The following is a 16,896-nucleotide window of genomic DNA, read 5'->3' as shown; positions in this document are numbered from 1 at the left end:
TGTACACAAACACACACTTGAGAAAAAAATACAGTTACAGCAGGTAGTGCACTTTTTCCAATTACAAGCAGAAAAACAGTTCAAAATACACGTTTGGTTTGTTTTAAGAAAGAAGTGTATGTGGTGGGCCCATTGAAGAAGGCTGAAGGGTTAGTTTGGGTTGATTCAAATGGCCAGAGTTGTATCTCAGAGTTGTTGAAGAATTTCCTCAAAGAGATTATTTTTCAGCAACTCTCAAAATTGGTTTCTTGTGGTTGTTTTACCAGGTGATCAAGTTTCTGTTCTGGTGGACTTGGAAAAGGAACAGGCTGGGAAGGATTTTAAGATGTGGCAGCCTCCAGGTTTTAAAGGTGAAGGTTTTACAAACATTTTCACAAGCTGTTGTTTCCTGCTGTGTTCTCTGCAGACTAGCCAGTTTCTCCCTGGTTCTTGGGACAAGGGATGTTTTATTTGAAGACAGTTTTGATCAGATGACCACCTGATCAAATACTGCTATTATCCAATCAGAATGTTTTAAAACTAGAAGCTATTGATAAACAATGTGGAATGGATGGTGAGGTGGTGGCGGGGGGTATGTTCTCACCCACTTATGATAAACTCGCTTCCGCAACTTTTTTTCATTGAGTATCAAGCTCAGAGCCAGGGAGTCTTGGAGTCAATAGATTTTGAGTGTTGGGTGAGTGCACAAACAATGGCAGGTGTATAACCTAAGATAGGTTTCGTCTTGGCATACCCATTCAGGTCCGTGCCCATTACTATGCAATCGGTAACTTTCCAGAGACTTAAGGCAGAAATTGCAAAAGTATTTGGCAGCCAGCTTAGCAGTCTTTTTTGTGTCCATTTTTAAATAAAAGACAGTTCCAGAAAATTATATGCTGAATGTAGTCCCTGTTTAAAGTCATGATTAGGATATGCCTTTACTGGGCATGACCAAGTGTAAATGTCAACTTTGTGAGCAACAAGAACTGGATTTTTGCCATTGAGGTGGGAAGTTCAAGGTAGAAAATTTCCCAAATAGGCAGACCCATCTCCAAATAAATGCTTGCTATGGGGAGATGGGGATGGCATTGAGTCAGGCCTGCCAACCCCAGAAGCAGCTTGTATGCAGCCGAAGAGGCTGGTTAGAAGGCCTGCCTCAGTTGTCTCATCCCAGTTGTATATTTTTTAATTTATTCATGGGTTGTGAGCACCACTGGCTAAGCCAACATATATTTCCCATCCCTAATTGCCTTTGAGAAGGTGGTGGCGAGCTGCTTTCTTGAACCGCTGCAGTCCATGTGATGTAAGGACATCCATAGCCCTGTTGGGAGGGGGAGGTTGTATTAAAGGCTGTTAGGCCCTCTCTCTCTCACCTTTCACCCCCCAACGTACTCCCCATGCTACATCCTTGCCTCTTCCATGCCCTTCCCCGAGCCCCCCATGTCCTCCATGCCCCCTCCTTCCTCCATGCCCACTCACCCAATATACACTATAGAACCAATGAGCCATTTAATAACAATGGCATGTCTTGAAATGCATTTTAAAAAAACTCCTATACAAAAATAACCTTTGAAAAAAATTGCTGCCCTTATAACCCTATAAAAGTGTCACCTAGACAATGTAAATATACATTGAAAAAAGAGCTCAGTAAAAGACTAACTTATTGTAACCTCATATAGATGTCAGTTAATCAAAGCAAACACTCTACTTCAGCCTGTGTAAAAAGGCCCCATGCTGTACATATCCATTAGTGAGTTTTGAAGCTCAGCCAAGCATTCATAAGGCCATTGAAAACTGTCAGCAAAAACAGATAGCCAGGTACCTGCTTCTCCAGGTGGCCTATAAGCACCCTGAAAGCTCCAAATTGATGTATGTGGCGCACTTGCACGCTTGTAGGGTAAATCACACCAGATGCCATTTTGGCGAAGAAGTTAGTGCACACAATGAACATCCATAAAAATATGTAGCGTAGGCAGACCATGCCATCATCCACCATACCATGCTGCTTTAACACCAGTAGTGCTATTTTGGAGCTCAATGCTGCAGTTAATACTTTCTCTCAACTTTGCATAACTGAAATAAAAACAAAAAACTGCAGATGCTGAAAATCCAAAGCAGAAACAAAAATACCTGGAAAAACTCAGCAGATCTGACGGCATCTGCGGAGAGGAATACTGTTAACATTTCGAGTCCATAAGACTCTTCAACAGAACCAAGGAAAAATAGAAAAGAGGTGAAATATAAGCTGGTTTAAGGTGGGATGGGACAGGTAGAGCTTGATGCCACTTTCAAAAACAGTTCCTCTGACATGTCTTCCTTCTTCCTTAACCAAGGTTTTCCACCCACGGTGGTTGACAGGGCCCTCAACCGTGTCCGGCCCATCTCCCGTGAATCCGCCTTCACACATTCCTCTCCCTCCCAGAACCATGATAGGGTCCCCCTTGTCCTCACTTATCACCCCACCATCCTCCGCATTCAAAGGATCATCCTCCGCCATTTCCGCCAACTCCAGCATGATGCCACCACCAAACAAATCTTCCCTTCACCACCCCCCCCGGTAGCATTTTGCAGGAATCATTCCCTCTGGTCCACTCCTCCATCACCCCATACACCTCAACCCCTTCCCACGGCACCTTCCCATGCAACACAGAAGGTGCAACACCTGCCCCTTTACTTCCCCCCTCCTCACCATCCAAGGGCCCAAACACTCCTTTCAAGTGAAGCAGCATTTCACTTGCACTTCCCTCAATTTAGTCTACTGCATTCGCTGCTCCCAATGTGGTTTTCTCTATATTGGAGAGACCAAACGCAGACTATGTGACCGCTTTGCGGAACACCTGCGGTCTGTCCGCAAGCATGACCCAGACCTCCCTGTCACTTGCCATTTCAACACACCACCCTGCTCTTAAGCCCACATGTCCGTCCTTGGCCTGCTGCAATGTTCCAGTGAAGCTCAACGCAAACTGGAGGAACAGCACCTCATCTTCCGACTAGGCACTTTACAGCCTTCTGGACTGAATATTGAGTTCAACAGCTTTAGATCATGAACTCCCTCTTCCATCCCCACGCCCTTTCCGATCCCCCTTTTTCCAATAATTTATATATATTTTTCTTTTCCCACCTATTTCCATTATTTTTAAATGTATTTCCATCCATTGTTTTATCTCTACCTTTTAGCCTATTTCGATCCCTTCCCCCCACCCCACCCCCACTAAGGCTATCTGTACTTTGCTCGTCCTTCTACCCTTAATGTCACCATTAGCACATTCCTTAGATAATATCACCACGTTCAGCACCTCTTTGTCCTTTTGTCTATGACATCTTTTGGAACTCTCCACCTATCACTGGCCCTCTATCCAGCTCTACCTGTCCCACCCCCCTTAAACCAGCTTATATTTCACCTCTTTTCTATTTTTCCTTAGTTGAAGAGTCATACGGACTCGAAACGTTAACTGTATTCCTCTCCGCAGATGCTGTCAGAACTGCTGAGTTTTTCTAGATATTTTTGTTTCTGTTTTGCACAACTGAACAAGTGTTCAACAGCAGGAACCATTCACTCACTAGCACTGTTACAGGGATCATCAACTACTTACTGGGTTAGTTGCTGGTTTATATTGGCTGTTGCTACAATTCTACAATTGTTTAAAGCTTTCTATTGTTATTTCGCGTTGCAAACATCTACAGGAAGTCTACAGACTTCAAGGCTCTTGCACAAACCAGCTGCTCCCAGACATTGGTGCATGAGTAGGCATTCCCTTGGATACAATATGGCTTGGCGAATGAACAGAGACCACACACAGCAGGGCAAGTTACTTGAAGTGGGAGAAGGAGGAGGGGACAGGAGCTGTCAGCAGGACAACACATATGTCAGCATGTTCCACATGTAATTCTGCTGCTTGAATCTCAGTAAGGAATAATGTTTGGGACATCTGTGCTTCGGTAAGGATATCCTAACTGAAATCTGACACCTGCTGCAGTCACAGCTGCAGAACTACAAAACGACAGAAAAGTTATGGTGCAGAAAGAAGCCAGTCATTCCAGCGTGTCTACACCAGCCAAAAAAAGAGAATAAAAGAGACTAGACGCTCATTTTTAAATGCATATTTCAGCACCTGGTCTGTAGCCTTGCAGGTTACAGCACTTCAGGTGCAGATCCAGGTACCTTTTACATGATTTGAGCATTTCAGCCTCAACCACCAACTTAGGCAGCGAATTCCAGACACCCACCACCCTCTGGACAAAAAGGTTTTTCCTCATGTCCCTCTAATCCTTCTACCAATCACCTTAAATCTACGCCCCCTGGTAATTGGCCTTTCAGCTTAGGGAAACAGGTATTTCCTGTCTACCCTATCTGGGCCCCTCATAATTTTGTACACCTCAATCAAGTCATTCCTCAACCTCCTCTGTTCTAAGGAAAACAACCCTAGCCTATCTAATCTTTCCTCATAGCTGCCCTGGTAACATTCTTGTAAGCCTCCTCTGTATTGTCTCCAGAGTAATTATGTCATTCCTCTAACATGGTGACCAGAACTGTACACAAAATTCCAGCTGTGGCCTAACCAGCATTTCATACAGTTCCATCATTACGTCCCTACTTTTGGATTCGATACCTCGATCAAAGAAGGAAAGTATTCCATATGCTTTCTTTACCATCGTATCCACCTGTTCTGCCACCTTCAGGGACCTGTGGACATGCACTCCAAGATCTCTCACTTCCTCAACCCTTCGCAATATCCTCCCATTTACTGAGTATTCCTTTGCTTTGTTTGCCCTCCCCAAATACATTACCTCACACTTCTCTGCTGTGCAGGTGACCCTGGTGATGAACGTTTATGCCATTGGCTCCTCCTGGGATGGAGCTGGAGATATTTGCAAAATTCCACTGTTTGCTGTCCACTGTTGCCTAAGGGAAGTCACTATAGCTCTCTGTTCAAAGAGAGCCAACTACATTTCATTCTCTCTTCCAGAGACAACCAGCTGGAGAAAGCACACAACCTTGCTGGAATTGTATGGACAGAGCGAAATTGACTGCCAAGGCGTTGCCATGGAGAAAACAACTGGAACAATGGGCTCCTTAAGTTCCCAGGTAATTTCAAAAAAGATGCAAGGCTTGAACATAGTCCTTGCTTTCTCCATGGCAACACTTTGGCCAATCAGAGTTGATTTCCAGCTAATCAGCACCCTTTTCGCTTGTTGCAATCGTTTGAAATTTAACTTTCTTGTATTTGTCTTGGTGGCAGAAGACGAAAAGCCTTGGCAACATGTCTCTCTTTTCAGTAATGTTGAAGTTCTATGCTACCAAGAGAAATAGGAACTACACAGATTTGATAATGTAGGCTGCTTAAAGTCAGCAGCTATATCAATCAGATTAGATTCCTGTTCAGAGCTATCAGTCACACGATTAAAGAATGGCTGTGGTCACCATTTGATATGGCTTTGAGATGTTGTTGCCTGTTCTGACTTCAAACAGGCTTTAGTTTAAAGAGGGGAGACCACTTCAAGATCAGGCATGGTTGATGTTGAACCATCAACTTTAATAACCATCAAGTGACATTATGTCACTTTGTCAATACCTTCTGACATGTGTCTGGCAGCAAATTGATTTGTTTTTTCCTTGGAACCGTACATCAAGATTTCTTTCACCAAATTCAAAGTTGCAATCTGTCATTTATGGGACTTTTTAAACTTATACTTAAAATTTACAATACCCTTTGGTCCGTGTGTTGGGAAATTGACATTAGTAGGCAATCGAAGGTAGTCTAACACTCATGGGCATCACAAAGCACTGCCTAAGATTGTTTTGACAGGCTCAAAAATAAGCACAATTTTTTTAAAAACTAAATAATCTAAGGCTAAAATAAAATGTATGCCAACCGATTTCTGAGCTGAAATTGGTTAACTGGAAGCTCTTGTTACCTCTTAAGTCTATTGCTCCTATCATACTTTGCTTGGATTGTTAGAATCCTAGCATCATCTGTAACCCTAGGGGCAATCGTTCATTGCTCTTCTTCTCAACTGCAATATAGCAATAATTCCATGAATGTTTTGCTGTGCGCCATCTGATCATTTTTTATCACCAATTTTCTTCCCTCTTCTAATGGCCTGGACAGTCGCTGGATTGCAGTTCTCTGGGTCAAAGCAATTCTTCAGCAATTTACTGATGAGACCTCATGTGGATGCCCTGACTAGCAGTATCACTACACTATTTAAAAACATCCAATTCTTGCCCTCAGCCAATGCCACTGCAAATACATTCTAGCGGGGAGTGGGAAACAACAATCAGGAAGGCAGTCTGGCTGAGCTAAGTTTCTCTCCTCAGCTGACAGCCTTTGCAATTAACTCTCATATCCCCAAGGACTGCCTTGGATGAGGTTAGCTAATCTAGCTCACCCTCTTTAGTTGGGCATTACCCTCTACCAGCTGCTGGCCTCCAAAATAAAAATCAATTGAAAACTGCTGGGAAATCACTTAAATCGCCAAATGTGGCAGCTCTGTAACACTGTGGCCCAAGCTGAGGGATGGTCCATTCATTTGCGGGCACTCCCCGACCAGCCTGGAGATGATTCAAAAATGAATGATATCCAAATCAACCAGTTAGAGGCTGGGCAGTTCCAAATGGTCACCCTACCTGCCCCATTGGTTAAATGTTGGTCTTGATCATTTTCAAGTCAATAAGTGTGTCCGCAGAAAAGAGTCCTATTGAACCTGCCCTGTATCCTTATGAAACAGGTATGATGTGTTGGGCATTACGGAGACATGGCTGCAAGGGGATCAGGACTGGTAGCTAAATATACAAGGATATACATCCTATCGAAAAGATAGGCAAGTTGGCAGAGGGGGTGGGGTTGCTTTGTTAGTAAGAAATGAAATTAAATCGATAGCAAGAAATGATGTAGGGTCAGATGATGTAGAATCTGTGTGGGTAGAGTTGAGGAACCGCAAAGGTAAAAAAACCATAATGGGAGTTATGTACAGGCCTCCGAACAGTAGTCAGGAAGTGGGACACAAGATACACCAGGAGATAGAAAAGGTGTGCAAGAAAGGCAAGGTTACAGAGATCATGGGGGATTTCAGTATGCAGGTAGACTGGGAAAATCAGGTTGGTAGTGGATCCCAAGAAAAGGAATTTGTGGAATGTCTACGAGATGGCTTTTTAGAGCAGCTTGTGGTGGAGCCCACTAGGGAACAAGCAATTCTAGATTTAGTGATGTGTAATGAGGCAGATTTGATAAGACAGCTTAAGGTGAAGGAACCCTTAGGAGGAAGTGACCATAATATGATAGAATTTACCCTGCAATTTGAGAAGAAAAAGCTGGAATCAGATGTAATGGTATTACAGTTGAATAAAGGCAACTACAGAGGCATGAGGGAGGAGCTGGCCAGAATTGACTGGGAGATGAGCCTAGCAGGAAAGACAGTGGAACAGCAATGGCAGGAGTTTCTGGGAGTAATTTGGGAGACACAGCAAAAATTCATCCCTAGGAAGAAGAAACATACTAAAGGGAGGATGAAGCAACCATGGCTGACAAGGGAAGTCAGGGACAACATAAAAGCTAAAGAGAAAGCATTCAATGTGGCGAAGAGCAGTGGGAAACCAGGGGATTGGGAAGCATACAAAAACCAACAGAGGACAACTAAAAAAGAAATAAGGAGAGAAAAGATTAAATATGAGGGTAAACTAGCCAGTAATATAAAAGAAGATTGTAAGAGTTTTTTTTAGATATATAAAGGGTAAGAGGGAGGCAAAGGTGGACATTGGTCCGCTGGAAAATGACGCTGGAGAAGTAGTAGTGGGGAACAAAGAAATGGCGGAGGAACTGAATAGGTACTATGCATCAGTCTTCACAGTGGAAGACACGAGTGACATCCCCAAACTTCAAAAGAGTCGGGGGGCAGAGGTGAGTATGGTGGCCATTACCAAGGAGAAGGTGCTAGGAAAACTGAAAGGTCTGAAGGTGGATAAATCAACTGGACCAGATGGATTACACCCCAGAGTTCTGAAGGAGATAGCTGAAGGTGGAGGTGTTAGTGGTGATCTTTCAGGAATCACTGGAATCAGGGAGGGTCCCAGAGGACTGGAAAATCGCTAATGTAACCCCCTGTTTAAGAAGGGAGTGAGGCTAAAGATGGGAAATTACAGGCCGATTAACCTGACCTCGGTTGTTGGTAAGATTTTAGAGTCCATTATTAAGGATGAGATTTCAGAATACTTGGAAGTGCATGATAAAATTGGGCAAAGTCAGCATGGTTTCATCAAGGGGAGGTCATGCCTGACAAATCTGTTAGAATTCTTTGAGGAGGTAACGAGTAGGTTAGACAAAGGAGAGCCAATGGATGTTATCTACTGGGACTTCCAGAAGGCCTTTGACAAGGTGCCGCACAGGGGGCTGCTCAGTAAGATAAGAGCCCATGGTGTTAGAGGCAAGGTACTAGCATAGATAGAAGATTGGCTGTCTGGCAGGAGGCCGAGTGTGGGGATAAGAGGTCCTTCTCAGGATGGCGGCTTGTGATAAATGGAGTTCCGCAGGGGTCAGTGTTGGGACCACAACTTTTCACTTTATACATTAATGATCTAGATGAAGGAACTGACGGCATCCTGACTAAGTTTGCAGATGATACAAAAATAGGCGGAGAGACAGGTAGTATTGAGGAGGTGAGGAGGTTGCAGAAGGATTTGGACAGGTTAGGAGAATGGGCAAAGAAGTGGCAGATGGAATACAACGTGGGCAAGTGTGAGGTCATGCACTTTGGTAGGAAGAATAGAGGCATAGACTATTTTCTAAATGGGGAGAGAATTCAGAAGTCTGGAGTGCAAAGGGACTTGGAAGTCCTCATCCAGGATTCTCCTAAGGTTAACTTGCAGGTTGATTTGGTAGTTAGGAAGGCAAATGTAATGTTGGCATTTATTTCGAGATGACTAGAATATAAAAGCAGGGATGTGCTGCTGAGGCTTTATAAGGCTCTGGTCAGACCACATTTAGAATATTGTGAGCAATTTTGGGCCCCGTATTTCAGGAAGGATCTGCTGGCCCTGGAGAGGGTCCAGAGGAGGTTCACGAGAATAATCCCAGGAATGAAAGGCTTAACATATGAGGAATGTTTGAGGACTCTGGGTCTATACTTGATGGAGTTTAGAAGGATGAGGGGGGATCTGATTGAAACTTACAGAATACTGAAAGGCCTGGATAGAGTGGACGTGGGGAAGATGTCTCCATTAGTAGGAGAGACTAGGACCCAAGGGCGCAGTCTCAGAGTAAAGGGAAGACCTTTTAGAACAGAGATGAGGAGAAACTTCTTTAGCCAGAGAGTGGTGAATCTATGGAATTCATTGCCACTGAAAGCTGTGGAGGCCAAGTCATTGAGTGTATTTAAGACTGAGATAGGTAGGTTCTTGATTGGTAAGGGGATCAAAGGTTACGGGGAGAAGGCGGGAGAATGGGGTTGACAAACTTATCAGCCATGATTGAATGGCGGAGCAGACTCGATGGGCCGAATGGCCTAATTTCTGCTCCTATGTCTTAAGGTCTTATTGTCTTATGGACACCTCTCTCAACGTTACACAATGTTGTCCCATCAGCCTCATTGACTAATACCAATGTCATTCATTCAAAATCATGTCCAGTTTGGCATTGCACTCGCATATTATACTACATGCATTAGTTATTAGTACAGTAACTGTTGGTAAATACTACTTAAACATAATTAGATATTTTATTGTTGGAAATTATGGAGGAATATAAAGGCTGGGTGGGGGGGTCACATAAATTAAAGAGAGGGGCCAGCCCACCACCTTCTCGCCCAGCCCCCAAGCTGTCCCCCATATTGTGGTGGGTGTGTAAGGCATCAGCCAGCCTGCATGCCCACCCTTACACCTCTTGAGGCCCTTAACTGACTATTAATGGTCACTTATGGTCTTTTTCCATCTCTACCACCAGGGAAAAAGGAAGGTATCCAACTCGTTACTTTCCCAACTTAGGGTAAAAGGTGGGAAGGAAGGCAGAGTACTTCCATTGGGGAGATCCCTGTGGCCATCAGGGGCACTCCTCTCCTGCTTGGTGGTACTCCATCTTTGTGTCTTCTCCCCACCTTCTCAAATCCGATTCCCCTATCCCCTCCCCCCTCCTTCCCACTAGGGTCCCCAATCCCTACCTGACCAAAAACCCTGAAATTACCTTCATGTCCAGCATCCATTTACCTTCCTCTCAAAACCACCTCATCGTCCTAACAGTGGCTACTACTGCGTTCTGGCACCGCTGGGATTCCTCAGCTGCCGGCAGCTCTGGAGGGTGGGATTTCCAGTTCCTGAGGGCAGAAGCCCCACTCTCACCATGTTGAGGCCACTACTAGAGTACTAGAGCACAGCGAGCTGCCAACTGACGTTTCTAACGGGGGGATGGGGGGGGGGCGGTGTGAGCAATACGCCCCCTCCTCTGTAAAATTCACCCGGCATAAATTACCTATAAGTAACTGAGGGACTTTAGAGAAACCCTTGTTTCTAATACAGAAACAAAAACAGAATTACCTGGAAAAACTCAGCAGGTCTGGCAGCATCGGCGGAGAAGAAAAGAGTTGACGTTTCGAGTCCTCATGACCCTTCGACAGAACTTGAGTTCGAGTCCAAGGAAGAGTTGAAATATAAGCTGGTTTAAGGTGTGTGGGGGGCGCGGAGAGAGAGAGAGAGAGAAGTGGAGGGGGGGTGTGGTTGTAGGGACAAACAAGCAGTGATAGAAGCAGATCATCAAAAGATGTCAACAACAATAATACAAAAGAACACATAGGTGTTAAAGTTAAAGTTGGTGATATTATCTAAACGAATGTGCTAATTAAGAATAGATGGTAGGGCACTCAAGGTATAGCTCTAGTGGGGGTGGGGAGAGCATAAAAGATGTAAAAAAAAAATAAAATAAAATAAGTAAATAGATTTTTTTTTTCTTTTTCTCTTTTTATAATGGAAATAGGTGGGAAAAGGAAAATCTATATAATTTATTGGAAAAAAAGAGAAAAGGAAGGGGGAAACAGAAAGGGGTGGGGATGGGGGAGGGAGCTCACGACCTAAAGTTGTTGAATTCAATATTCAGTCTGGATGGCTGTAAAGTGCCTAGTCGGAAGATGAGGTGTTGTTCCTCCAGTTTGCGTTGGGCTTCACTGGAACAATGCAGCAAGCCAAGGACAGACATGTGGGCAAGAGAGCAGGGTGGAGTGTTAAAATGGCAAGCGACAGGGAGGTTTGGGTCATTCTTGCGACAGACCGCAGGTGTTCTGCAAAGCGGTCGCCCAGTTTACGTTCGGTCTCTCCAATGTAGAGGAGACCACATTGGGAGCAACGAATGCAGTAGACTAAGTTGGGGGAAATGCAAGTGAAATGCTGCTTCACTTGAAAGGAGTTTTTGGGTCCTTGGACGGTGAGGAGAGAGGAAGTGAAGGGGCAGGTATTGCATCTTTTGCGTGGGCATGGGATGGTGCCATAGGAGGGGGTTGAGGAGTAGGGGGTGATGGAGGAGTGGACCAGCGTGTCCCGGAGGGAGCGATTTGGATTTGGACTCGAAGTCAAGTTCTGTCGAAGGGTCATGAGGACTCGAAACGTCAACTCTTTTCTTCTCCGCCGATGCTGCCAGACCTGCTGAGTTTTTCCAGGTAATTCTGTTTTTGTTTCTGTTTTGGATTTCCAGCATCCGCAGTTTTTTTGTTTTTATCCCTTGTTTCTAATAGTTCATTCACTTCACAAATGGAGCATATTTTTTTCTCTTTAATTTAGGAGATTCACAATCCAAATTGTACAGCACAGCAGTAAATGCTCAGCAGTCGACAAAATGATAATCACGGGCAATAAATAAATAAAATTCTATCAAATATACCTCAGTTTCATGATGTCAAGAGAATTGTTCAATATTTGGTAAAATGAAGAAGAAATATGGATATGATTTTTTTTATTCAGAAGTCTAAGTGAAGGACCATAGGTCATAGTGCAGGTTATTGCCAAGGCTGCAAGAATAAGACCAGTAAATCAAGTGGTGATGAGATGATGCCAAGCTTAGATTTAAGAAAAGGGATTTGGAAAAGTGAAATGAATCTTGAGTTTAAAGGATAAAAGGAGGAGGATGAGCATGTAGAAAGGCATTCATTGATCTTTGGAAGAAGGAAGGGAAATTTCAGAAGAAATAATGACCATAGTTGTGTTGATAAAATAAAGGCTAGGACACAGGGGGAGGATGGAAGCTAGAGGTGAGAGAAGGATCCCCTAACAGAGGGCAAGTTTTTTAAATATACTGTCCAGGAAAATGTTTCAGAGCAATTTTCCAAAAACAGAGAGCAGGACTCGGGTACTGTCAAATATTGACCAAGAGTTGTTGAGCCATAAAGGAATACTAAACATTAATCCAAATATATTTGAGGACCCCTCCCTTCCATTCTCTTATGAATTAAGTTTCTATGACCATCAGTCATTTTCATTTCATTACAGCAACAGACTCAACTGGGTGACGACTAACATGGTGGAACGCATTGGTTTGGGAGTGGCTGGTGGTCAAAACTATGGAAACTAAGTCCACTCCAATCTGCCCATTTCTGTATTTCACTGTCTGTATTCAACCATCTTGAAAGAGGGTGGTTTGCCAATTAACATATGTCAGTCACTCAATTAGAGTGATATTTACATACTTTTGAATTTAATGCAAAGTCCACAATTTGCAGGTTTCCTTCCTAAAACTGGTCAGTGAAAGCAAGACAAGTACACAACCATAACTGAGGGAGCTGAATCAATCTCAGGGAAATATGGCATTACATACTCAGTACTCAAGCTGCTTTCTTACCCACTGGAGGAAAGGGTTCATTCACAGTACTTTTGTTGAGAGTTGACTCTCTACACTTTGGAGGCTTGATCCACACTTTGCAGGTACAGATGTTGCATATACTGCCTTAAATTGGACCTCAGAATAGAGGTACATGACCAGTAACATGACCAGCAGGCCTGTAAATGCATACCAGTGAGGGAAGCGTCAGAGAGGAAACCAGCAGAGGGGTGCAGCTCATGAGGCACTAACCATGAAAAAGGGTCCATAGGGCGAGGCTGAGTTGCCCTGACATTACGGAACAGCACTGTCTCAGGGCACTCAGATTATCACATGAGGCAGTGGCAGACACCCGCAGTCTCTGAGCCAATCTGCTCTCTTCTGGGCCTGATGGCCACACATTACCAAAGCCATCGCCATCCTCAAATTTCATGCTACAGGATCCTCCCAGGGCTCTGCTGGAGACTTATTCAGGTTGTCTCTGTTAACAGCCCCCAAAATATATCAAGCAAGTGACTGCTGTCTTGTTTTCCAGGCCTGTGATGCCTGTGATGATGGCAGTCAGAATGAGTAGGCACTTGGGTTTGTGGTTCTAAATGCCTTCCCACAGGTGCAGATGTACATCAATGTGCAGCTGGTAGGCAACTATGAAAAGATCTTTCTGTGGATGTGCACAAGGTTCCCAGGCCACTGCCATGATGCTTTCATCCTGTGGCAGCCCAAGCTCCCTGATGTCTTTGTACCAGCAATAAGACTTCAGGGGTGGCTGATGGGTGACAAGGGATCCCTACTGCAAAATTGGTTCCTGACACCCATCAGAAACCTGACCACTGAAGCCCAACAGGATGACAATGAATGCCGTATCACCAGATCTGTGATTGACTAGGCCATAGACATACTGATTATGCACTTCAGGTGGCTTAACAGATCTGAAAACATATCGTTGTATGAGCCAGGATCTCCAGAATGATTGTGTGTGATGTACTGTGCTTGAACTTGTAGGACGAACAATATGACGAGCTTAAATCCTCCTCGGGTGATTCGGAGGGGGAGGGCAAAGAGGAGGTGAAGGAATCTGATGAGAGTAACGCACTCCTATCTGTTCACATTATATCCAGGATTTCCTTATAAATACAAGGTTGCACCAGTAGGCCCATGTCATGAGGAAACACAACAGCCATCTTCCTGACATCCCACCCCCAATGTCATCAACACAGAGCAGTCCTGCATCAAACTAACCACCCTTTGAACATTCCCCTTCCCCCGTTGATCCTCCTGAGTTCTTGTTTTATGATTCATCATTAAACAAATTAAAAGGCCACTTATCATCCAGCATACAAGAATGGAAATGGACAAGACAGGAAAATGGTGAAAAAGTTATAGGACCTAAATAAGTGTCAGAAACTTACCAAAAAAACATTCTCAAAGGCACCCATGTCCAAATCCTTGTGCAGCTACAGAGCTTTACAATCCCTTTTCTGCTTACCCCTATGAGGTAGAATCCCTGTGGTTTCAGCAGCGGTTATGGGCTGCTCAGATATCTGCCCTGATTGCTGAGAGATCAACATGCTCTGGGTTTTGGAGCCTACGAGGGTCCCATTAACGACATGCACTGTGCAGGGGAAGACATGGCCATCAGGAGGTATGGGCTACAGACTACGAGGGGAACAATGGGTAAGAAGCAGACACAATTTGAGTGGAGGTGCCGCTTCCATATCCCCCTTTGCCATCATCACTCTCATGACCCAGGCACACTTCACTGTTACAACTGTGTTGGAGGTCACTTTGCTGATAAGTCCAAGGCTAAGGTATCTGTCATCCTATGGTGACATGTAACTCTTTCGAGTACAAACCCATTTTCATCTGTTTCAGATGAAGTTACATTGTTTCATAGTTTGCCATTGTGAGATTTGAACTCTTGATCTTGGGGTTACAAACCCAGTACCGTAACCACTTGGCTATTTAGGCCAAGCCTATGGTGACATGTAGGCTTGTAGAGTGTGCATGACTGTAGTCAAGGCATGCATGGACTCATTTGATTGGGGTGTTTGATATTTCTGGCATTGGCCACTCTATCCATGGAAGAGTACATTATCTCAATGGCCTATAACACCAACCTGTTCATGCTTAATGTGGACTCTTCCATTCTCACTGCAATTGTGGTGAGTGGATTGGAAGGCTTGTCAATGCATCACATGTTGTCTGATGCTGCTCTCCTTTACATCAGCTGTCCCAAGCATCCATGTCCAGCTGAGCAGAAATTGGAGCAGGGTGTGCCCTCTGACATGGACTCTCCATGGACTCACTGCCACCGCTATCTGCTCTTGCTCACTTGTCAAGAATGAGTCACCAGCTGGAAAGTCAACTGTTTGTCTATGAGGTTCCACTAAACTGTGAGTATCTGAGCTGGGGTCTGAATGAATCCTCTGACAGTGCACCCCGGGTTTCTCTGTGGATTTGTCTTTGGCCACATCCACTGACTTCTTCTGCATGTGCGAAGGCCCTATTGGAGTCAAAAGACACAAATTAATCCTAGCAAGGTCAGAATGTTGCAAATTATTATGAAGGTAATCATATTCCAACTGCTGTTGAAACCAAGTCAACATGACTGAGTGTCGTATGACATGTGGGTGGCTTTTATTTAATTGTGCCACCATAGCTGGGAGCTCCCCGTCACCACGGAATTCAACACCCAGGAATTCTGAAATTCCACTGATTTCCAGTGCCTCTTCCTCCTCAACTGGTGTCAACTGGGAAATCTTTCAAGGACCACCTCTGGTTCTCTCCCTCTCCGTGGTGCTTAGCATTCGTTTCGCCTGCAAGAAGGGAAAGAAGACCCCCATAGCGAATGCAATGGCATGTGTATCTGTTGAGGGTGACAATTGGGGAGAGGCAATGAAATCTGGATAAGGATGAGGGTGAATGGGAGTGGTATTTGCATAGATGGTAATGTGAGAAGGTGCACACAGAAAGGGAAGGATGGTGCTTGTGCTCAAAATGTGGGTCTCATGAATGATGTGCTGGGGTGGGCTGGAGAAGGCAGAGCGATGAGTGACTAGATTTTTCCTTTATACACTAGAGTTGAAATCTCATGATGCGGGTCCACTTCATGCCTGCTGCCATTGATTGGACAGAAATTCAGGTGCTTGAATGAAAAAGCCACTGACAGACTCACTGAACTTATTTCTGGGATTCCCATGCGATGTCCGATACCCCACTCCCACCACATCTCCCAATTAATCTCAGGCGGATGGAACAGGAAACAAAAGGAAAATTATTTTTCACTCATTGCAACAATTTTATCTTTGGATGGTTGTCTTTTTGTCTGTTGAAGCAAAGTGTATTGAGCAGTCGTGCTCCGCACGCATGAAGCTGCTTGACCTGGGAACTCCTTTGCAGCAGCACTGGGAACAACCTTACCCATGATCGGAGACACCAGGCTGGATTTTCCTGACCGCTGTCAGGCGTGTTTTTGGCAGGGGGGATTCAGTGGGCAAGTAAACATTTGTCGGGTGGCTTGCCCACCACATTCCCCCCAACCCCGACCTGGTCCCCAGAATAGAGGGGTGGGTGGTTAGCGGGGGTGGGTAAGGCACCCATTATTCTGCCTGCTCTTAGGCCTATTGAGGGCTTAAGTAACTAATTATTGCCCACTTAAGGGCACACAATCAGCCTCACTGCCATAAAATGCTGGACAACTAGGGATAGGCAGGTGGGCAAGAGTGAGACAGCCATTTTTTAAAAAGCATTGTTGAAAAGGTGGGAAGGAAGAGGGCGCTAATCATTCACGGGGTGCCCTGTGTGCATCAGGGGCAGCCTGCTCCCTCTCCATGATATTACACCCCCCCACCATTTGTTCCTCCCTCCCTGGCCACCACCACCCCTCCCCACCGCCCCTTCCCTAGATTCCCCAATCCCTCCCTGTACAAATCCACAGACTTACTCCCCTCAGGTGGCCATACCCTCTTCATCCTGAGCCTGCTTGCAGTCCCAACAGTGCCCACTGTTGCTGGGACTGCTAGAATCACATTGGCCGGCAGCTCTTGAAGGCGGGACTTCCTCCCACTTTGAGGCGGAAGTCTGACCCTCAGCTTGTTTAGGTTGTTAGCAGTATATCATCGCTGTAGGG

Source organism: Carcharodon carcharias, chromosome 5 (genome assembly GCF_017639515.1).
Source record: "Carcharodon carcharias isolate sCarCar2 chromosome 5, sCarCar2.pri, whole genome shotgun sequence".
Lineage (NCBI taxonomy): Eukaryota > Metazoa > Chordata > Chondrichthyes > Lamniformes > Lamnidae > Carcharodon > Carcharodon carcharias.
This window is presented reverse-complemented; position numbering follows the sequence as displayed.